Below are 24956 nucleotides of genomic sequence, written 5' to 3'. Positions count from 1 at the left end.
GGATTCCTAGTCACCACTGAAACATAAATAATAAATAATTACTTCACATAAATAATAAATAATTACTTAAAAATACTGAAACAAAATCTGTATCCCCATCTTGTTACTTTTCTTCAGCTTCCTAACAATTCTTTGGTGACTTTATACATTAAGTTAAAGAATTATCTTGTTTCCAATATGCACACCCACCATAAAGGCTCTTACACACGCTTATTTCAGCTCTCTTCAGAAAAGCTAAATACAGGTTGGAGAGATAGGCAGAGAAGAACCGTCTAAAGTCAACAAAGACAAATGCAGGGTCCTGCACTTGGGGAGGAATAACCCAATGCACCAGTACAGGCTGGGGGCTGATCTGCTGAAAAGAAGCTCAGTGGACAAGCGCCTGGGGGTTCTGGTGGACAACAAGCCATCCACGATCCAGCAGTGTGCCCTCATAGCCAAGAAGGACAATGGTATCCTGGGGTGCATTAGGAAGAACATTGCTAGCACGGTGAGGAAGGTGATCCTGTCCGTCTGCTCAGCCCTGCTGAGGCCACACCTGGAGTGCTCTGTGCAGTTCTGGGCTCCTCAGTACAAGAGAGACATCGAGCTCCAGGAGTGGGTCCAGCAGAGGGCTGTGAAAGATGATTAAGGACCTGGAGCATCTCCTGTGAGGAAAGGCTGAGGGAGCTGGGCCTGTCTGGCCTTTAGAAGAGACATCTGAGAGGGGACCTCCTCAATGCCTGTAAGCATCTGAAGGGACGGTGTCAAGAGTACAGAGCCAGGCTCTTCTTGGTGCAGCCAAGCAATAGGAAAAGAGACAACAGGCAAAATATGATGCACAGGAAGTTCCACCTAAACATGAGGAAGAACTTTACTGTGAGCATGACCATGCACTGGAACAGGTTGCCTAGAGAGGTTGTGGAGTCTCCCTCACTGGAGATATTTGAGAACCATCTGGACACAGTTCTGTGCAATGTTCTGTAGACTGACCCTGTTGAGCAGGGAGGTTGGACCAGATGACCCACTATGGTCCCTTCCAAATTATCCATTCTGGTCTCTTCCAAACTTATCCATTCTGTGATTCTCTGAGCTCTCTAAAAAGGATTTTTTTTTCTACCAAGTTATTTTTGCAGTTCTTTCTTTGCCCCACTTTCCCAGTTTAAACTACAGAACTACATTCAGCTCTTCAATACCAGTGTTATCAGTGCTGTGCAAATGTGAACTTGACTTCACACCCTTAGTCTTTGATTTATACCTCTGAGAAATGCACAGACCTCTTCTGATACTTCATTTGTTCATTCAGCTGCTAATGCTGAATTGGTTGTCCGAGACTTGACTTCTGTGGGCGGATCTTTATGTGCAGCTGTAGTAATACTAAATGTAGATATTTGAAAATATGCTGAATGTAGGTCTATCTTGCAAATAAACCCCATTATTATTTCCTATGCCTACTTACATTTTGTTGTTTTCTGCATTTTTAAACTGCAAGTATTGTATGTTCTAGACAGTCACACTAGTGTCTCAGGACTCCAGTTAGTCTGAAATGTCCCTCTTGCGTGGGGCCACCCTGTTCTCTTGTATAGGGGCACCTCATTGTGTTTTTGGTGACAAAGCTCGGCCTGTAGTCCTAATCCAGTTCATAAATATTTTTTTTTGATACTGATCGGATCTTTTCTAGCTCTGAATTTTGCATTTTAGTTACCAAAATGCTTCACAACATTTTCAAAATTGTACATGTTCACCTGCTTATATCAATAAATCATTTCAATTCATGAAATAAAGAACTGTCAGGCTTTATTTCATATATATATATAATATTATTTATTTATGTATATATATATATATAAAAACTGTCAGATTATTATACAACCACTTTTTGCCACAAAATTTTTTCAAGGAAGGTGATGCTAGTCTGCAGTAGGAGTACAACAGCATACCATGCTAAGTAGTCTTATAAGATACGTGTTGAGAGTTTGGGTACTTCTAAGTAGGTTGACCTTAGATGTAGGTTATCCATACCATCAAAAGGACCATTCTAGAAGAAAATGTATTGCCCTAAAAACCCTATGGTCTAAGTAATACAAAGCTTGGACAAGACAGAAGAAGAGAAACTCATTCTTAACAGAGATGTGAGGAACTCTTCTGTTCTGTAGTGTTAAGTCACTGGAGTTCAATCTGGTTTTTTTGGGTCCCAGCTGATAATGTTAGACCTCGGATACTGTTTTGTGAAGATAATAATCCATTTCCATGGATGGAAGTAGGAATTCTGCAAATCTGATTTCTCAATTAATTATTCCTGTAAGAAGATAAGGAAATCAACGCAGTTGTTTACATGTGCTAAAAAGAGTATGCTAATGAACCAGTCATAAAAACCCCCTCTTTTGAAAAAACTTGTATAAGTGGAACTACAAAACTAGTTTCTTACATAAAAGAATAGAAAAATAGAAAGGTTTTTCACTTTCTGCATACAGTACACAGACCAAAAAGTATATATTTTTCTCAGTAGAAATACAAAAAGTAATTTGTTCTTACTTTAATATAAAGCTTGAATTAAGTGTATCCTCTGCTGCTGGTGAAGTCAGTCATTCAGCACTGTGTGGCCTCTGAAATTAGAGCAATGATTTTGAGAAGAGTTTAAAGAGATTTAGTGCTACCACTGCACTGTCAGTCAGAAATCTATTTTAAAGTGAACTTGTAATTTTCTGTCAGTTTATTAAATTCAAATAATCACTTCATTTGCAGCTTCAAGTTACACAAATCATCAGTGAAAATTTCTGTAAGAGTAGAGAAATTTGCTATATACCTGACTTACATTGTGTTTACGCAGCAACAACAAGCTCTATATCTCTTGTTGAAAAGTTTACCTTTTTTTCTTTTTGTGTTCTCTGGCCTGTACCCACTATCACACATTAAGTAAACCTTCTTAAAAATTTTAAGGACAAGAAGGAATGGCACTGCATTCCTGAATATATGGCTAAATAAGTTGAACATATTCGGGTATCACTGATCTTTAAATACTTTGTAGTGAACAATTCACCTTCTAAATGTTAATTAAAAATAATCCTCTAATTAAAACCATATATTTATATTTATTTTATATTTATGTTTGTGTCGATTAACTACACTTATAGCCACAAGTCAAAATATGACTGCTCTGTATAATCTGGTTTTGGGGTGGAAGAATTAATTTTCATATATTTACATGCAATGCAAACCTACATTTCTTTGTTTTTATACACTGGATAAACTAAACTTTATATACAAAGGTGGGTTTAAATATGATTGCTGTCAGGAAGAGGACAGAGAACATATTTGGAGCAGATATACTGAAGATCTATATTTAAATACAGAAATAGATTAATAAGTAGGTATTATTCTAAGAAATGTTGTTATAGAAACAAGATAGATAGATAGATAGGGTTTAGTTTCATTGGTTTGCCTGCTACAGTTGGATCTCCTTTTTTAAACCAATTCAAACTTATTATTTTTAGATACTAAGCAGACATATTTGAGAAGGACAAGTTCATCTGCAGACTAACCAGGCATATTCTGTTCAGAGAAAAAAAAAAAAATAGAAGGATAATGATGGATACTCCTAATAGAAGTATCTGACAGACATTCCATAAATTACTTTATTCCAAAACATGTCCATAAACTTGTTCTCTGTATATGCATTATATGTTTTCTGTGTCTCCCTTGCTGGCTTGATTTCCTCTAATTAGAGGTCTGGCCAAGATGAAAAGGAGACTGAAGTTTAGAACAAATGACAGCATCACCATTATATGAGAATTATGCTTTATACATCTGTCCATATCATGATTGACAGTCATAGTTTTTGACTTGCAGCCTATGAATTTAAAGATATAATACATGAATATCTTTGATTTTATTCTTATTCCATAAAATTACCTATTCATAGGAGTTTGAATAATACATTTGGAGAAGTACAGAATATTTCTCACACCATAAAGAATAACTGTTAATTTCTCCCAGAATAATGCAGATTATGATAGAATTCTTGCAAGGATTTTACCAGCAATGGAGAACAGAGTAATACCTTGGTAATTTGAGCAGTCTGATAGTTAATACTCCTAATAGAAGTATCTGACAGACATTCCATAAATTACTTTATTCCAAAACATGTCCATAAACTTGTTCTCTGTATATGCATTATATGTTTTCTGTGTCTCCCTTGCTGGCTTGATTTCCTCTAATTAGAGGTCTGGCCAAGATGAAAAGGAGACTGAAGTTTAGAACAAATGACAGCATCACCATTATATGAGAATTATGCTTTATACATCTGTCCATATCATGATTGACAGTCATAGTTTTTGACTTGCAGCCTATGAATTTAAAGATATAATACATGAATATCTTTGATTTTATTCTTATTCCATAAAATTACCTATTCATAGGAGTTTGAATAATACATTTGGAGAAGTACAGAATATTTCTCACACCATAAAGAATAACTGTTAATTTCTCCCAGAATAATGCAGATTATGATAGAATTCTTGCAAGGATTTTACCAGCAATGGAGAACAGAGTAATACCTTGGTAATTTGAGCAGTCTGATAGTTAATGTTAAAAAATATTAATTTGCCAATGAATTAAAAAAAAAAATTTAAGGAAAGAAGGAATAGTGGAAGACATTCTTAAATAGAAATGACATCCTGAGTAATTTAATGAGATGTATTTTCTGATATGAAAGTTTCACTACAACCACATTTACTCTGTTTGTGTCTTAGAGTTTCCTTGGATAATGAAGTCTCTCAGACCTTTGTCCTTCTTAAAAATTTACATTTGTGTTCACTTGTTCATATAATTAAAATTTAAGTTAAATAATCTCACAATATCTATCACCTTAATTTCTTCAGATTCCCAGAAAAACACCTTTTAATATTTTCTTTTCATCTGAAGAGAGACCTAGCTCAGGTTAACTTTTCAATATTTCTTTAGCTTCATGTATTCTGCCTACCCTCTCCTCTGTACTTTATCCTCTTGTTTTACCTTTAGTACAATGAAATGAATAGGACTACCCCACATCACGTTCCAGAGGTAGAAGACAGTCCTAAGATCTTAAGACTTCTTCCCAGTTTTAAGAGTCAGTCAGGAGTTATAACCTAAATTTTGTGTTAGATGGTAAATCATGTACTTTATAATCCCAGAATTTGTTCTTATTTCTTTTTTTACTTTATTTAAAAATATATATTTCAAATTCAATGGCACTAACAATCCTTTATTCTCTTTACTGTCTAGCCTGTAAATAGAATAAAGATAAGAAAATGTGTGTTTCTGATGTGTGTGTAATCTATAGATATATGCATTAAATTTATATACAAATATAGAATTAGATCTATGTCTTTATCACTAGGCTTTATAATAGGATTTATCAGAAGAGCCTAAGATGAGAACTAAGGAAGAACATCATGCCCAGGAAGAGAGTAATGTTGAAACATTTAGTAAACAGAAGTAAAGGGGTTGATTTCATGGGGGAAGGCAAGGGACACAGAGAATTAAAGTGCAATTTGTGGTGGGACAGTAGTGCACAGACTATTAGAAAAAAGAAAATTATAAGAGAAGAGGAAAGGACATTCAGCAACAGGAAATGGTAGCCAGGAAGGGTGATTCAGCAGCTTACCAGAGCCAGAATTAAAGCAGATCATGGTAGTTAGGGGCTAAGGCTTCAACATGCAACAGGAGGAGAAAGGATGATAATTGGAGATGATTGGAAAAAAAAGGTAAAAAATCTTGGAGGGAAAGAGACGTTGAACAACATCGGGGAGTGCAGTGCACTGCATCCCTAAGAAGTGGGTTTTTATGAATCAGATCTTTAGCATCAGTCTTCCCAACAAAATGCACTGTCTTGCCGAAATCAAGAGAACTCACTTACAGATCCATGTTAATTACCTTTTACCATGTCCACAGGAAATGTTCAAGGAGTGTCAGCAGGGTAATGAGCAGTCAGGGATAACAATCGAATATAAATACTTCATACTGCACTACTTCTTGGGTGTTGTATCATCACATATTTCTAGACTAAAGCTCTGTATACAGTACAGAGGTTATTAATTGTGTTAAAGAGCCATGAAGAATATTTTAATAGATGATAGAATAATAACAAAAGAAGCAAACAAGCTTCATGGTCCTCTCATGTTACTTATTTTGGACCACTAAGTGAAAATAGTGCTAAATCCTCATTTGACAGAAGGTCTTAAGGAACCTTGAACTCGGTAGAACAAGTTTATAGTGATAATAATGAACTGTATTTTTTTTTCTGTAATATCACCAGTCTTTCTTTACCCTCTCAAACCCAGTCCAACTTTTTTCCATCTTTAAAACCTGTATTTAGTAGTGAAAGAATATGTCCTCCTTTTTCTGCCTAACGAATTGAAGGAATGTCATAAAAAGCATTCCTGAGCATCAAAATGACTGAGGTTATCTGATGGGTTAAAAACGTTTGCTGCACAGTCAACACATATTTCTATCCCTCTCATGCAGAATGCATATAAATGAGAAACATAATCACATATTACACATACATTTTCTTTTCTTTTAATTTGACTTTGCACAACAGTGATCCTGGATGTTTAAAAAACATTATCTTCAAGTGAGACAGTTGTTTCAGTCAGACTTTGGAAATTCTCCTGGTTCTCCAGTACCCTGTAAATTTTTGTATTCAAATAAATGCATTAAAAATGTGTGCATAGCTGTTGTGACCTTTTATATATATATATGTGTATATATATATATATATTTATTCTCTAGTGGCCAGTCAAAAAGTTGTTTGGAGGAAAAATGAATTTTATGTCTTGCTTGCACTTCTCATGCTCAATGATAACTTTAATATGAATCAGGAAGAGTTCTGATGAAAAAGGCATTGCATTAAATAGGTAAGGCCATTGACCTATGAGGTTTGGTTTGGCTTTGGTTTTTTATATCTGGAAGCAGTTTTTATTGAATGAGATGGGTGTAGGTGTCCTGGTTTTAGCTAGGATAGAGTTAATTTTTGAAATTTTGAAACCCTAGCTAGTAACAAATGTAAAGTAATATACCACTTGAAGAGAAGAAATTCACAAAGAACCACAGCTGGAGCCACTCACTATGGATATCAGTCACACTGATTCAGTTGAAGAAGGGAGGATACTGATGAGCCCTTTAGCAAACACCCCCACAAACACTAAACCCTATTCTGCCTGAGGAAAGAAAGCACTAGTAACTACAGGAATGCTGGAAGGACAAGCACAACAGATTCACAGATAGATAGGTGACAAGAGGGAGTAGATAATGGACCACTAATAAGTAACAATCTTAACTTTTATGAGGAACTTTTTGTTAATGATTTCTTAATTTTACTCATAAGTACTAATATTCTAATAGTAGTAACTTTATTGCATTTTAATTATTTTTCCAATCATTAGGCAAGTAACAATTACCGAGGTATTACTCTGCTCTCCATTGCTGGTAAAATTCTTGCAAGAATTCTGTTGAACAGATTAATACCCGACATAGCAGAAGATCTTCTGCCTGAAAGCCAGTGTGGTTTCTGAGCCAACAGAGGTACCACAGACATGGTATTTGTTCTCAGACAACTGCAAGAGAAGTGCAGGGAACAGAACAAAGGACTCTATGTTACCTTTGTTGATCTCACCAAGGCTTTCGACACTGTGAGCAGAAAAGGTCTGTGGCAGATTTGGGAACGTTTAGGATGTCCTCCCAAGTTCCTCAAAATTATCATCTTGCTTCATGAGGACCAGCATGGTCAAGTCAGATATGGTGATGCACTTTCTGAGCCCTTTCCAATAGCCAATGGTGTGAAGCAAGGCTGTGTTCTCACACCAACTTTATTCACAGTCTTCTTCAGCATGATGCTCCAAAGGGCCACGGCAGACCTCGATGAAGAAAACGGTGTCTACATTCGATATCGTACTGATGGGAGCCTATTCAACCTAAGGCGACTGAAGGTCCACACTAAGACCTTAGATTCTCTTATCCGTGAGCTGCTTTACGCTGATGATGCTGCCCTCGTCACCCACACAGAAGTAGCTCTGCAGCGTCTAACATCCTGCTTTGCATAGACTGCTGAGCTGTTTGGACTGGACGTCAGCTTGAAGAAAACAGAAGTTTTATATCAGCCTGCACCTCAGGAAGTCTCCCATCATCCCCATATCACCATTGGTGAAACAGAACTCAAATCAGTCCAGCAGTTTAATTACCTGGGAAGCATCATCTCCTCAGATGGTAAGATTGATGCAGAAATAGACAACAGGTTAGCAAAGGCATACAGAGCTTTCAGTAAACTCCATAAAAGAGTGTGGCAAAACAAACACCTGAAGAAAAGTACAAAGATCAGCATTTACAGAGCCACTGTACTGTCTATTCTTTTGTATGGGTCCGAATCATGGGTCATTTACCGGCACCACTTGCGTCTCTTAGAACGCTTCCATCAGCTCTGCCTCCGTACAATCCTAAACATCCACTGGACTGACTATGTGACCAACACGTCTGTCCTTGAACAGGCAGCAATCACAAGCATTGAGGCCATGCTGTTGAGAACACAGCTGTGTTGGGCAGGGCACGTCTCCAGGATGCAGGACTACCGCCTCCCCAAGATCGTGCTCTATGGGGAACTTGCCACTGGCTGCCGCAAGAGAGGAGCCCCGAAGAGGAGATACAAGGACTCCCTGAAACAATCCCTCAGCCTTGGCTGTATTGATCACCACCATTGGTCTACTCTGGCCTCCAATCGGGAGGCCTGGAGACACACCATCTATAACGCTGCTGCTGCTTTTGAGAACATGTTGGCGACCAGGTCTATGAGATCGTGGATAAATGGGGTCAATTTCATATCTGTAAAGAGCATAATCATGGTGGTTAAAAACAACATGTATTGTAAGTGATTTTTAGGTGACATTGCCTTCGAGCTGCAGCTGCAAGTATCACCATGTAGCAAGTGGTTGCCATGGACGTCGTGCCCAAGAGCAAGTGTCAGCTGCCATTGGACAGTTCGTGGTGCCACAGCAGCTCGACCAACCCCTGTTATTCCCTGTTGTTACGTTATCCCTGCATACATATGTATGTTCTCCCCATGTTTATGTATTAACCTGTACCCAATCCAAGTTGGAGGATTAGCATGCTCCTCCTATTCTCCTCCCATGTTCTTGAACCTTCCTCCCACAACCCTATATAAACCCTCCATTTTCTGTTAATAAAGATTCAGCCCTGTCGACCCTACACCGAGCTAGCTGGTTCCTGCGTTCCAACAAGTAGTGATTCCAACAAGAACACACGCAGGATCACTCTCGAGGAGAAAAGACAACGCAGAAAGAATCGCGTCTTGTCTATATCACCCGGAGAGTCTTTCTACTGTACCTTCTGCAACCAGACTTGTCTATCTCGCATTGGCCTTTTTAGCCATCAGCGCGCTTGTAGCAAGCGTGGGTAGAATCCTCCTCAAATCTTTGTTCGCGAAGCCTAGCCATGAGTTCTACAAATAATGGGTGTTTCCTGCTGTAACTAACAGAAAAAAGGTTTCTCTAGGTACTTTGGCAGCAGAAAGTAGGCTAATGAAACTACTGCTCAGTGAGGTGTGTGACCTGGTGGCAAAGGGCATGGAAAAGTCTGAGGTATTCGGTGTTTTCTCTGTATTAGTTTCTGGTTAGGTTTATCTTCAGGGGCCTACATCTCTGAACCTAGTAACACAGTCTCAGGCAGGGATAAAACTACTTTAGAGCAGGTACTTCAGAAAATAGGGAGCGCTTCAGAAAATTGTTAGTTGTTAATTGTTAAGTCCAGGGCACCAGACAGAATGAATCTAACAGTGCAGAGGGTATCGATGTGAGTTCACCATCTGTCATCTTCAAAAGGACATGGCAAGTGGCAGATCAGCCTAACCTTAGTCCTGAGGAAGATTACAGAGCAGATCTTTATTGAAGCCGTGTGCAGGTACAACTGCAAAAATAAGATGACCAGAAACAGCCAGTGTGAACTTAGAAAAAGCAAATTATCTTTGATCAACTTGATTGCTTTCTAGGATAAGGCAATTACCTCCTCGGCAACAGAAGTTGCAACAGAAAGCTCAGTCAAGCACTACAGCAGGATCCCAGAGAGTCTGTGGAAGCAGCTGCTTCGGAGCTATTCAGAACTTCACCAGCCAAAGCCATGTGCAACTGCAGGTAATGTGGCCCTGCTTTGATCAAAGGGCTGGACCATGTTGCCTCCAGAGAATTCTTCAATCTGAACAATTGGATAATTCTTTGATTTTAAAAATAAAAAGAGAGGATAAGTAGGATTTAAGTCAGCTTCATATCTTAGATATTAGGAAATTAGAAATCTTACACTGGTAGCATGAGCTACTCATCTACAGCTCACCACTGCAAGAACTTTTGCTGATTATGGAATAGTTCAGATGATCAATCTGGAAAAAAAAAAAAAAAAGCCTAATTTACAGATAAAATGAAAGCAGTTGAATCTTACTTCCCCTAAAAGAATTCTTGTCACAGTCTTTTCACCAGCTTGGGTGTACTACTGAACTTTTACTACTAACAAAGTCTTAATTCCAGAGCTTTCCCAACTGGGTTAACACAAAACTATTCTCTTTTTTGACTGATTCATGTTTATACCATTTTTGTTAAAAAATACCTATGTAGTTTCCAATCTCAAATGCAAAAACACAATTACCAGTTCCACTATCAGATGATCCTCCCACTGCTGCTGATGTATATTTGACCTTCTCTTCCATCCAGAGGGTTGATTATATCACAGCCAAAAAAAGCAACCACATACTAGTGATCAGTTCTCAGGCATTTGGTCTACCCAGATTATATTTCTGCCCAAACTATGAATACTAGTGTCTGAAAATCAAAGCAACAGAACTAAAATTTTATATATTATAAATTCTATATATCCTCCTCTTGTAGCATTGTTTTTATGTTTGTTTTTTCTCTAATTGAAAATATTTATACTTTTCTCTAAACACAAACTTCTAGAGTGTTTTTTTCACACCTTAAATACATTATAAAATTCCTGATAAATATTTTGGATTTAGCAGTAAGGATATAAACTGTCATTATTTAGGGTTTTATTTTAAAAGTGTTTAAAAGAAAATGTATTGTCTAAAAAAATAATTTTGTGGACACCTTGATGAAGGAAATTAAAACCTTGATTAGTTCCTGGCAGATCAAAGGCTGGAAAGAGGATGATTGGAGAAATTTCTGGACTCTGATCATCTTGAAAAGTGTTTTTTTTTAAATTATTGTTGTCTTTATGTGTAGGAATACAGAACTGACAGAGATCAAGGGATACTATTACAGTACTATCCATTCAGCTATACTTTGCGCATTATCTGAAAAATTTAATTATTCCAGATTGCTTTGTTCCATTAGTAGTTCATTCATCTGTCCACTGGGATAGGCTTTCTGCATTCTTGCTGATAAGCATGAAGTGGTTCCTGGAATAAATCTAAGGATTTTTTGGCTAGTACTATTTAACAGTATCCAGGATGGATTCCAGTATTCACTGTGTTTTTCTGCTTTTCCTGGTATTCAAGTATTTCAGTATGTTTGACATGAACACCATGACTGTGATGCTATTATTCATAAGCATTGTTTGATCCCTGCAAAATGGAGCAATATGCCTTGCTATCTCTAAGAATGGTGCAAAGGATTGAATAAAGTGGTGATACTCATTTCCTGATTTCCAGATGACTGAGTTTTCCAGTGTCACTAATACTCATACACTTACAATTTCCCTCAAACAAATCCCAGTCTTTTCTCAAAGGACTTCTCCATTTCACCCAGCATGCACTCCTGGCAGCAGTGAATTGGTGATCAGTTTGCAGGGAGTCTTTTGCCTCATTCCAAGGGAAAATGGAACATTTGCCAGAACATATACTTGTATTTCTGACTTGCAAATCCAGAAGAGATATAAATCCATATACTGAAGAGGATTACTTAATTTCTTGTATTTGCCTCCCAATTTTCTGCCAAAATAATAACTGAGGTTTTCTTACTCTTCACAGTAACTTTATGTCTACTAAAGCCATTACAGATGGGCAGCCTAGTGCCTCTTTGGGACAAGAGGTCAACTTTAACCCACTTTCTTGATATAAGTCTATATTTTTAAAAGCTCATAGCAAAGTCAAAATCAGTATTGTTTCATAACAGTATATTACCATATATTATTGATGTATACCTTATATTTGTGGTGTATTTATATATATGAGTATGTGCATTTATATATATATCGAGATTATCTGAGACACTTTAATATCTAGACTCTGGCACCTTGGAGACACTATAGGTAAAGATTCCTAGTTTTCCAGTATTACACTTCAATTTGAATGTTCTTAAAGATTTCTAAAACAGAAATTAAAAATTGAGACAGAAACAGAAATTGAAACAAACTCTAAATATACCATCTTGAGCTTTTTGTACATTTTTTGAGTTAAGTAATACCTAGTTCTCACCTTTAAAGTATTAGTACAGAGAACCAGGTTAGCCACAAAACTACTGCAATGGAGCTGGGAAGTTTAGCTATTGCAAGACTAGTACAATTAATTATACAAAATCTACCTGTCAGCCTAGAGTGCCAGATAACACAACTTTCTGCTAACCTTTCTGGGTACCTCAGACACTTCTCATTGTTGAAATAATAAAGCAGAACTGGGAATTCCCTACATTCTTCCATGGCAATACGTATAAAACCATAATACTGGAATTTCCTGTATGTCTCATTCAGGATATTGCTCAAAACTTCACAAAAATTGTCTTCAACTATTTTTCCTTTTTATTCTAGATAAACATTGCATTTTTTGAGAATTTTTAAAATTATAAATATTTAGCACAGAAGGTCCCAACAATTCACAGCCTAAGAATACAACTATTCTTTGATTAACGTGGCTATTTTCTGGCAAAAAGAAATAGCACTAAGGAAAAACAGAATCTGAAGAGTTTACTATATTGAGCCCATCACATAAGTCAATGGCCAAGAACTTAAAATGCCAATATTCTGAGGATGCAAGTTAAGATAACAGAAGATTTTCAGCCTAACATTTACTGTGACAGAATGTTTACAAGATTCTTCCTAACAGGTCATTGACAATGATACAAAAACCTCTGATGACAAAGCCAGCCAGTGCAGCCAGAGAGGTTATAAACACTAGTGTTTTTTCAGGGTGACAAAAACTTGGAAAAGAGAAAGACTATGAGATGAAAAAATACAAAGTACAGAGACTGAAATGACAGTTATAAACATTGTGAATTATATTCTGAGAAAGGCCACTGTGTGTACCAGCAAAGAGAATTGCTGGCTATCAAAGGCTTGGAGGGGAAGGAGAGAGGGAAAGGAAGAAAAAAGAGTTGTATAGTTATAAACTGCCTGATGGGAACTTTCCTCATACTTTTGCTAACCTTGGTGGAAATATTTGTGGTGCCTAATGGCAGCTCTTTTCACAGCTCAACAGGTACCAGGTTTCCCACCATATATGAGTTTTTCCAGTCTTTACTGTGATGTCTGGAAATGACAAAATGAAAAAGTAGACAGTTTTGACACATTTTCTCCCCCCCCACAAGCAGTCAATTAACATTTGTTGGATCATTTCTTGATAGTCAGGAGCTATGGAAAAATAAATTTGTTCTGTATTTGCCACTGGCAATGGGTGGCATTAGAGATAAAACAGATCTAAGGGAGTTATGAATAAATCCCACCATCTATCTTCTTTTACTATGATACTGGGGAAAGAAGGAAAATGGACTGCAAGAGTAAAGGCAAGAAAACTTTAGAGGACAATGATGAAGGAAAAAAAAACCATTAATAATTGCTCCACTACTAATCTCATAGTGTTTTTGTGTTAGAAAAGTATAAGCTTACGTAGAATAAAGTTAACAGTATGAGGAAGTTTCTCATCAGTTTATGAAACTGTTGGTGCCAGTACTTCCCTCAAATGTGTACGCATGGTATTTTCTTCAAGTGACAAGTTTTAGATGTTAACTTAATTTTTACAACTTTTGTAAGATTTCCATGTAAAAATGAGTCACAGAATCAATGAATGGGTCTGGAAGGAAGGGACCACAGGATGAGTCACCTGGTCCAACCTCCCTGCTCAAGCAGGGTCATCCTAGAGCACATTGCACAGGGTTGTATCTATACAGTTCTTTAATATCTCCACTGAGGAAGACTCCATGACTTCTCTGGGCAACCTCTTCCAGTGTGCAGTCACATGCACAGTAAAGCTTGTCCTCATATTCAGGTGGAAATTCCTGAGCATCAGTTTCTGCCTGTTGCCTCTTGTCCTATTGCTTGGCTGCACCAAGAAGAGCCTGACTTCATCTTCTTAGCACCCTCCCTTCAGGGACTGACAGGCATTGACAACATCTCCTCTTTGTTGTATATTCTTGAGGTAGAACAGGCACAGCTCAGTCTGTCCTCACAAGAGAGATGTTCCAGGCCCTCTGCTGGACCCACTCCAGGAGCTCCATGTCTCCCTTGTACTGAGGAATGCAGAACTGGACACAAGGCCTCACAAGGGCCGAGTAGAGGGTCAGGATCACTTTCCTTGACCTACTGGTAATGCTCAAATGAATTATTTTTTCTCTTTAAATCAACAGAAGTCTTAGTATCTCAAATACAAAATACAGCTATTGTGCTGTTTAAAAATGTATAATTTTTATTAAACTTAATAAGTTACAAACTAAGTGTGTGTTGTGGAGTAACTCATTTATTTCTTTTCATAGAAAAGGACAAGAACACACACAAAGTTTAATAGCTTCTGATTTATGAGATTTACAGCAATGAAGATCATTACTTGCAAGTTTCTTAAATAAACCACAGAACTGCTAATAGTCAAATTCTTGAACAAAATGTTAGGTATGAAATGGTCAAAAAAGCAATTTCATTGTTGGACTATGTTAAGGAAGATGTAAGGAAAAACCAAACAAACAAAACCCCACAAACAAAAAAAAAAGCCCCAAACAAACAAACAGACAAAACACACACCAAACCCACTGTTAAAACAAGTATTATGTAAGAGTTATGCAAAACAGTTATTTTAAGTATGGCTGGAATAAATTTGTTTCAGATAGGGGATAGGAAGAATGAAGGTGTTAGCAGAGGTGGGAGGAGGGAGAAACAGTATTAATCAGGGAGGGTTAAAATCTTGTTTGCTCTCACAGTTGAACAAAACATAAATAATAAACTAATGTGATAAACAGAAGAATTAACTAAAAATGGTGCAGACACAAAATATTTAATTCAACTTAAAACTTAAATCTGATAATTAGGTGCATAAATCACGTCAGAGTTTAAATATGGCAAAAGACTGACCAGAACAAATACAATGACACCCAGACTCTAAAAAAATACAAAAATACTAAAGTCAAAACTTACTATGAATCTGAAAGCACTATACAGGGAGAAACATAGAACATCTGGTCTTCAGGGAGTATAAACCCAATTAACAGTAATGGAGCATGCAAATTCATGCCAGCTGACAATCTGACCCCAGCTTTGGTCAATGAATTACTATTTTTTTTCCTTACTGTTGTGACTATATGTCTATATTTTGAAGAGAAAATAACTGATATTACTGCCATTAAAAAGTATATTGTGCTTTGGCTGACTTCTCTGACAGTGACACATTGAGGACATTAATCTAGGATTGTTTTTCTGTTTTTTTTTCTTCTAGAGGTCCCTGTGATAACCAACAGCAGGTTTTCTGCAAAATGTCCTAATGGTGAGCAGTACAAGTCCACTTATAAAGGCTCAAAAAAAATTAATCCTATCACTCAATACAGCAAGGAAATACAATATGATCCTAAAAATGGCATAGCTGACATATCTCTCTGCATTATAATGAATTACTGAAACTACATGAAAATAATTGAAGTACATACATCATTATAAAAAGAATTTCATAAAAATATCAAAACATCCACAGGCCCAGTTGAGATAAACAATTCATGGGGCTACAGATCCTTCAAAGTGAACAGCAATTCAAGAATAAATTATACAGTGCTAGAGAGTATACATGCCTTTTTTAATTTCACAGTATAGTGTGAAACCTCTTTTTCCCATTAAAGTTAATGGTAGAACAGCCATTGACATAAACACTGCCAGTATTTCACACGCTTTATTTATAAAGTATAGATCACATCTATCAACTGTGCGTAAAATAACTGATGTGAAAACTTTAAACCAAATTTCTATGACATCTTTAATAATTGTTCCCTGGCTGGCCAATAATTGGAACACTGCATCTCAAAATGTAATTATTAGGCCTTCTCTGACTCTCTTAGAGTCTAATAAATTGTTGGACTAACACAAAACTTTTTTAAAACCAATCACAAGCTTTCCAGCAATCCCCCTGAATTTGCATGGGTTAACAAAAGGCCAAAAGGTGCAATAATGTCAGAAGTAGCAAAAGAAAAGAAAATTACCCTGTAAAGAAGAATAAGATTTAAAAAAAAAAAACCACATTTTTCTGACAAATATTAATTAAAATTACTTTTTGCTATTTTCCTAGATGTAGCAATATTGCACAACTGTATACAAATAATTCTAAACCCATGGTATTATTAGTGTTTGCATAACTCTTGGGGGCTTTTGCTTGTGTGAATGACACTTCATCTGTCCAAGGTCTCTAGACTACAGTCTATTTGCACTTACTTACTGTCATTGGGATGCCTTGACAAGAAAATTGTTCAGATTCTTGGTTCAGAAACTAGTTCTGATTTCTCTTCCTTCAGAAATGCTGGAAAAGTTATAATGGCAAACTGTTATTCACACAAGGCTATAAGGAGTTCATAACAGAGAATTAAAAATAGTTGCGCCTCATGCTCCATAATGCCCAAAATATTTCCAATAGGTTGAAACTACATTTGATACTCCTTTTTTTTTTCAGTCATTGACTCTGAACATCTGTTCATATCAAATGTAGTAATATTGATATGATCTACAGTATCTGTTGGTCATGGCAGATAATAGAGTAATGTTTTATTATATTGTATGCATTGTGAAGGGACTTACCATGTTATAAATAAGTAGACAGTCATGAGTTTTGCTATATGTTTTTAATTATTGTTATCAAGCTATTTTTATATCACAAGTACTGTCAGAGTAATTAATTTCAGAAATTGGATTCTGTCATTTATTTTTCCTAACACTTTTCTTTAAAATAACTTTTAAAAAGGTTTCTCTTGGATTAAAAAAAAAAAAAAAATTTCAATAGCCCATAGATGAGAAAGTCTCAACTCTTAGTCTCCACATTCTCATTAATGGTGGTCCAAAACTCTATGGAAAAAGATCTGCAGCTTATCCTAAAAAAATACATTTTTCCAATTTTAAAAATCATGAGAAAAAACATTATGATCCCTGAAAATTTGTGTTAATACTGATCCTTTTATTCAAAAAGGTTCAAGGATTAACAGCAGGTAGTCTGTGGAATACCAAAGCAACACAATTTTAATATGCTATATTATATGTCATCTTACTTGTTTTTTTCATATAGTTGGATATTTACTATAGTTGGATATAGTTGGATATGTAGAGAGAAATTAGGATCACAAAAGGTGACTAGATTAGATGATTTGAATGTTTAATCTTTGATTTTTATCAAGTTATGCTAATTACGAATTTAGTTATATAGTCTAGTTGGAATGGGACACACTAGAGTAATTGTAGGACAGGTGTTTCAACATGTAGACAATTCTTTAGTCTCATGGTAGTTTATATCATTGTGACTTTGAAAGAGCAGCCAGGAGGAAAACATGATACAAGTGTCACAGGATGTGAACATTATTTGGTAAAGTGCAACAACAAGTTGAGTAACTATTTTGAAGGGGTACTGTAAGGTTTCTGAGTATGTTATTTCTAGAGCTGTGAACAGCCAGTAATTTAGAGTGATGAAGGGTTCAATACATCTTTGTCCCAGCTGATATTTATCTATCATGCCGTGTGTGACTAGATCCCAGTGGAGTATATATAATAATTAGACCTACACTTTCCTAACTGCCTCCTTGATTCACTTGTAGGTTAAAGGGCACACAGTCTGAAACTCTGTTCTGTTAAAAACATATTAAATATGATATTAGTGGTCTAAAGCTATATACTTCCCTAGAGACTCCCACTTTTAATAACCTCCACGATAATAGATAAAGCAGAGGGCAGTAATCATTACTGAAATGGATTTTCTGGCAGAATTAGACATCACCTCCAGGAATCAATAATCATTTTAAGCTAAGGGGGTGATTAAATGACCTTCTTTTTATTTTCCTTCATGTTGAGTTGGTTTTTATCTTGATTTAGAGCCACACAGCCAGAATAAAGATAAACAGAGGACTGGCATCATTACAGAATCACAGTGAGGCCTATCCCTTATACAAGTAAAAGCATTTTACTTTAATGAATGTCTAATCTGTGACTTCTGAAGAATTACAATAAAAATTCTAGATGTAGAGTATATTAATGGATTATATCCCAGGATAGCTCTTGGTTTTAAAATATTTGCACCATTAGCTTTGCTGCAGCAGGTGCTATGTTTTTATATTTAGTAATTTATTGCTCAGGAGCTTCCTTGAAGGTGTCTATGTTGAATGGTAACACTTGCATTAATCCTTTCTTCTACATCCTCCTGGTCTCTGTGAAGGAGTATTAGATGACTACATATCTTTCTTTCCTCATGAAGGAGGGAAACTGAGAAGTAGCTAAATTCAGCATGTTATAGTTTTGATGAGCTAAAGCTAACTAGATAAGATTGTTTCAAACTTGTCTTTAAATTCTTTAAAATCCAAAGATCTGTGGGGTTTTTTCCCCTATCTTATGAAACATACCCTGTGGTGGGGTTTTATTTATTTGTTTGTTTGTTTTTTTCTGATAGAAGTAGAGAAAGGAGTTTAACTCTAGCCAAAAGATTAGAATACTGCATGATGAATGTCCACAAAATATTCTACAGAACAGAAAAGTCAAGAACGATGCTCACAGAAAACACCACAAAAATGATTGTGTTGTCTGTATCAGTTTGAACAACTGGAGAGGAGCATATGTTAACAGCATACAATACTGTGCATAATCCATAGGGACAATTGTGCTTGCAGAGCACATGGAACTGTCCATTAAAAGAATTATTTGAGGCTGATCATTGAGTACCTACTAAATCTTTGTTGTTGGGTTTGGTTGGGATTTTTTGCAAAAACTTATCTTTAGACCTGGAAAAGCAACTGTGAAATGGAGTTTAGGTTTCACTGAAAAAGCAAATGTAACCATTTAAATTGTGGGTTTTGTCCCTATCCTCTTCAAATAAAATGTGTGTGTATTTCAGACATTTATTCTGGGACCCTACAAGTCCAAACCCAAATAGCAGAGCATCATGCCCTTGGCAGAGAGGAGTCGATACTGATGAGGCAACTGCAGCAGAAAGAGAACACAGCTGATTAACATTGTTCTCCCTCATTCACTTGATCTTCAAACTCCCATTTACTCTTGCAAACTCTTGCAATGCCTTTCAGTCCCTGACTTCTCTGCTTTTCTCCTCTGACTGTCAGGTGTCATGAGAGCTCCTTAAACTCCAGAAAATGCTCTGAAGTAGAGTATTAAGACAAGATAGACATTTTTTGTCCCCCAAAGGTAGGAAATGGCAGCTTATTTTTTCCAGTACAAGTTTCCCCTGGGGCAGGCTGATTAAACCAGATGAGAAACTACCTGTTAAAAAATTGGAGGGCTTTGGATCTGATGTACAGTAGATGACTGTGAAGGCAGCAGCATAATGGTTTCTTCTTTTCTTTTTTTCTTTCACAGAAAAATAGCCCAAAGAACTGAATGCAACTAGCCCTATTACATGCCAAGCAAGATTCATGTAATCCCAGGATTACATTTGCTGCAGATAATTTCAAACCCACTCCCTTCTTTTATAATTATAGATATTCTTTTAAATTTAGTCCATACCAATACTATATTCTGATGACATACTCACGAATGTAATTATTTAATTGTTATGAATTAATTAAATAATAATTACATGGCTTTATATTGCCTGATTTCAGACATCATAGCTAAGCATTGAAGCTACTCTCATAATCAATAAGGAAAAACAAGTCTCAAATGGTGGGAAGAATTTTTATAGACTCAGTCCAGATTTTAAGTGTAAACTAGATAACAATGTTTTAGAGAGTCAAAGTCAGGTGAGAGGAATCTTCACATGTAGATCTCCATATACTCCATTCAGGACCTTTTGTTTACATTGCAAGAACATGAATCCTGATAGATTCCTTTTAAATCTCACACCCAGTTTGTTAATAGATACAAAATTTTATTGTAGAGCAGGAAATCTTTATAAGGTCAGGATATTTAAATGGAAAGTTATGAGAACCATACATCAAAATTTATATATAATAAATATAACATCCTTGTCTAGAAGATTTCAGTAGCCAAAAACTCTTGTGATTCCAAAGAAACAAGTCTGTTCAATAAGTTATACAGATAGAGTAAATCATGAGCTACTGTTAATTATCTTGTAAGGTGATAAGAAAGAAATTATGAAAGTATTTAATTTGATCCCCCTCATCTTTTGTACATCTTTTGTACAAAATTATAAAAATAAATCAGTAACCATTGCTTCTTTAAATGCATGGATCACTACAATATCAAACGAATGTTATTTTCCATGTTTTAAATCTTAAGGTTTCAAGACCCTTCTATCTATCCCTGCCTCATCCATGCAGGCATTCATGAAGCCTCTTATAATATATTAGGCAAAGGAAATTAGCTTTATTTAACGACACCCACTATTCCCTCAGCAAAGTGGAGACAGGTCACTTCTGACCTCCATTATCACTCTCAGCTTCCCAGCTCTGCCCACTACTTTACAGCACAGCATAAGATAAACATTGCTTGTCTAGCTGATGTGCACCACTTGACTGTGCAATGCTTTTTAAAGAAAGAAACAAAGTGATTAATTTTGGAATACATATATTCCAGCTGACATGTAGTATCAGTTCACACCTGGTGGAAAAGCAGTTTGATTAGTAAAATATTTGCGAGTGTATTGATGCCAATAAGTCATAATTTGTGATTTATGTAATTTATTCTCAAGTTTTGTTTCTCCCACCATTTATTTCTTATTTATCTCATTTATTCTCCTTTCTGAACGTATTATTTTTTAAATGCTTTTTAGAGTAATATGATAGAACAGAAACTTAAAGGAATTCACAGGAAAATTGAAGATTATACTTGTTACATATTTTCAATATTTAATCTATTGTTTCATTGTTTTAACACTACAAGACTGGAATCTTGTTGACATCAGCAAAATAATTTTAAATGTCTGTAGAACCTAAACAAACTTGTATTTATGTACACAAGGTCTGATTTTTAGCTTTTTTTCCCCACAAAGAAACAGAATCCGTACTGCCTGCAGTAGCTGTGCAAATCAAGTTACCTTTATGAGACAAGATCATGAACGAAGCAGGTGTTCTGCTGTTTAAAATATTAACCATAAATGGTAATGCAGTTCTGGAACTTAAAATTGTAACATGCTACATGAAAGGATTAAATAGTCCAAAGAACCACCAAAGTTTGCTTTCACAGTCAAAAAACTAATATAAACTGATATAAAAAGAAACGAGCTTTACATAAATTTGGTTGATATTAATATAAAACCCATAAAGTGTCCATACAACTGTCTTCAGAGTATTTTATTATTAATTGTAGGAACTTACATTGAATTAAATAAAATTAGTTTTATATATCAGTTGATAGCATCTTGTTAAATAAAAATGATGAATGGAATTTATAGTTATGCATTCATTATTAGTAAATAAAATAATAATTCTCTGATTGGAGGAAAGTCATCAACTTTATTTCAGCTGTTAGTGGAATATTTATTATAAATGTAGTTTAATTCATGTGTGAATTACAATTTTCAGAATGCTTCTAATTTTTCTATAAAAGTAACTATAGAGTATTTTTTGGTCTTCTATCCCTTTTAAAAAAAAAAAATTCTTTGTTTTCTATTTTCTTTCATTGCTCAGAGCACAAATCCTCAATATTCAACACACGTTATACAATAGTTATTTAGAGTAGTAATGTAGTCATTAAGTATTTTAAAGCAGTTTATAATGTGGATTTTATGGGAATACATGTGAACACTGTGGTATAAGTTGAGAGAGAAAGAGGCTTTCTATAAGTAGGTTATGTATTATTGGATAACTTGTTTCAGCTGAACTGCAGTGGAGATCCTATCTTCAAGTGTATGCCATAAATGCTGTGCCAAAAGGTAGGAAGAAATGTGTCTGGTAAACAGACAGCAGTTCTATTAGGCATTTATCCAAAGCTTCTCAGACTCCAAGAAAAGAGATAAACTTATGTAACCAAAACATTATTCATGGTCATTGCATTGTTCTAGATTTCTACATTTAGGTGAGCAAGTGGGGGCCTAAATTCAAAAGTACAGTTCAGTAAGAACCATAAGGCTCAGTTGTGAGCCTTGGTCCTTATTCAGCTGCCATATGATGAATATAGACTATAAACACACCTTTTTGATGCCATTTCTTGATTCCTGATTCAATCTGATTGCAGTTCAAGGAGTAAAGACTATTCTGAAATGAAATTTAATGGTGGTAAAATATGGACTAAGTCTTCCACAAAGTCTGAAGCTAGCACTCAGGGGAAAAAAAAAGGTTCTTTTGAAGTATACATAGAACACTTGCTTCCTTGCAAAACTGAATTAAACAAAAACACATAAGCCACTGAAAAGGTTCAACTTACAGTCTATGATCCCATTTTACTTCTACAATGTGTAGACAAAAAAGCAGTCTGTAAAAACTCTCAAATTGCCTGAAAATTTGAAAGGGACAGTTAAGAAGTATAAATACAGAGACATAAGAGGGAACCTTCTGAAGTTTACTGTGACAGAAACTGTGTCTGAGACTCTATGGTCACCCAACCTGATTTATCAACAAAATACTTTACAGCCTCATTCCATCTCCTCTTTGCAGTTGGCACCTCTACTTCTCTCGAGCTTGTGCTCAAATCCTGACATCGTTCAATTCCTCAGAACCAAATTCATAATAGTGTTAGGAACTGCTGACATAGGCAGAGTGGCAGATGTGTAACTTTGTTCTATTACTTTCTTTCTAGAATGCTTTAGACCTTTGTTCTCCATTTCACACCTCTCCTACACCCAGTGCAAAAGCAACATAAACAGCCTCCTAGTAGCCTGCAAAGAATGGCAAATCTCCCTGATTCTCATCCATCCCATTCACATGACACTCTCCCACCACCAACCTGCCCTCATCAGCTGTTTGCTCTAATACGTTAGATAGAAATGTGAAGCAGAAGGTGGGCAGGGCAAACATTTGCAGGAAAGTAATGTTGTCAGCTGTCTCTGCAAGATTCAATAGAGAATTTTTTTTCTGAAAGCAATAGAGGCTTGAAAATGCATTCTGTTCTCTGCTGTCAGCTGGAAACTGTACCGTCAAATCTTTTGTTATGGCAGTGACAATTTCTGTGTTGTCTGTGTTGACACAACCCTCACACTGTCCTTGGCTAGGTGAGTCTGGCTTTCAGCTCTGATGAAAGGAAATGAAGTTCCAAATAATTTATTTCTCATTCTATGAATGACAAAAATCTGCAGCCTGCTTAAAACCAATGGTGGGCTTAGCAAAGTCAGAAATTATTTTACTGTCAATATATGAGTGAGGTATAAAGTGTATCTGTGCTCAGTAATAAACTAGACAAGCTAGTGTTATGATAAACCCTCAGAAATTTTATCTAAATTTTGTCTTTTTCTCAGCAGTGATTTGTTTTTTTGTTCTTCCACATGAATGTTCATCATAACTAGATTTTTTTTAATGAACATACCAGTTCTGCTGAAATTTTTGAAGAGAAAGGATTTTCCTAAGCCAGCTGGTTAGTAGGTGTAAGTCATGGACAGCATGCAGAAAGAAATACTAGGGTGTTATGAAGATATTCTGTTGAAAATTGAGTGAAAGAATTTCAGGTTTCTGCTTTGTTTTTCCCTTCAGTGACAGGTGCCTGTTTAACCCCCAATTCACATTCAGTAGCACAGAGACATGGACAATTATCTTTATTATTAATGCTTTTACTGTCAGACTAGTCACTATTAAGGCCCTAACTATAGGTATGAAAAATTCTACATACAAAATGTGTTTTATCTCAGGGTGGAATTATGGAGAAAAAAAAAAAGGTAAAATCTGAGAGGCTTGCAAACTAACCCCCATCAGCCACGTTTAAGAACATATGTTTCTGCAGCGTACTGATACTCAAAACTTCCAATTACTTTAGTGTGAGTACTGCATATGTGCTTCTTTGTAGTGTTTGGCTGCTAAAGAGTATACAGCATTCTACTCTAGGAAAGAAAAAAAAAAAAAGGAGAAATAAACAGCCTTAATTAACACTTATTGCACAAAATCTGCCAACCTGCTGTGCATAGGCAGTTAATAAAAAAAGGCAGGAAACTGAAGGAATAGTCCATGCTCGTTTATCCATGTAAGCAGAGTAAGCTACTAAGAGTAGCTGGCATTTTGCTTTAAGAGAATAACATAATTGCTTATTAGGACAAGAAAGGTGAGTGTCTAAAAATTGACAGTGAAAATTCACTCTGATTTCTCAGGAATCTGGCTGTTTTCCTTGGCTGCATATTTTATTTTTAACATCATTGATATATTCTTATAAGGTTAGTAGGTTGCAGAACAAACTGTTGAATTCAATTTATTTTTGTTTTCATGAAAAAACTTTATCCTCTGAGAATTAATTTCACAGGATTTCTCCTCTTCTTTTCCAGTGACTGGCAGCAGGGACACTTGGTTGAATGACCTTTTCTATTTAGCTGGGTTGAGAGTATACTCTCATGTTGGGAAGATGTATTGTTTCATTTTTCCTGCTATGGGTCTACTGAAAAGTTAAAATTCACTAGCTGAATTAATCTTTGTTTTGAGATTTTAATTATGTTTGCTGTAGCAATC

The 24956-nt window shown here is 35.9% G+C and overlaps 1 pseudogene; it reads left to right on the top strand.

Moving 5' to 3' along the window:
- Positions 1-325: 325 nt before the first annotated feature.
- The window catches only part of LOC126640147 (BTB/POZ domain-containing protein 6-like), a 131900-nt pseudogene continuing 107269 nt past the window's right edge, over positions 326-24956 (top strand).

This window comes from Myiozetetes cayanensis, unplaced genomic scaffold, assembly GCF_022539395.1.
Source record: "Myiozetetes cayanensis isolate MyiCay16 unplaced genomic scaffold, myiCay2020 scf2-11, whole genome shotgun sequence".
Lineage (NCBI taxonomy): Eukaryota > Metazoa > Chordata > Aves > Passeriformes > Tyrannidae > Myiozetetes > Myiozetetes cayanensis.
This window is presented reverse-complemented; position numbering and strand designations above follow the sequence as displayed.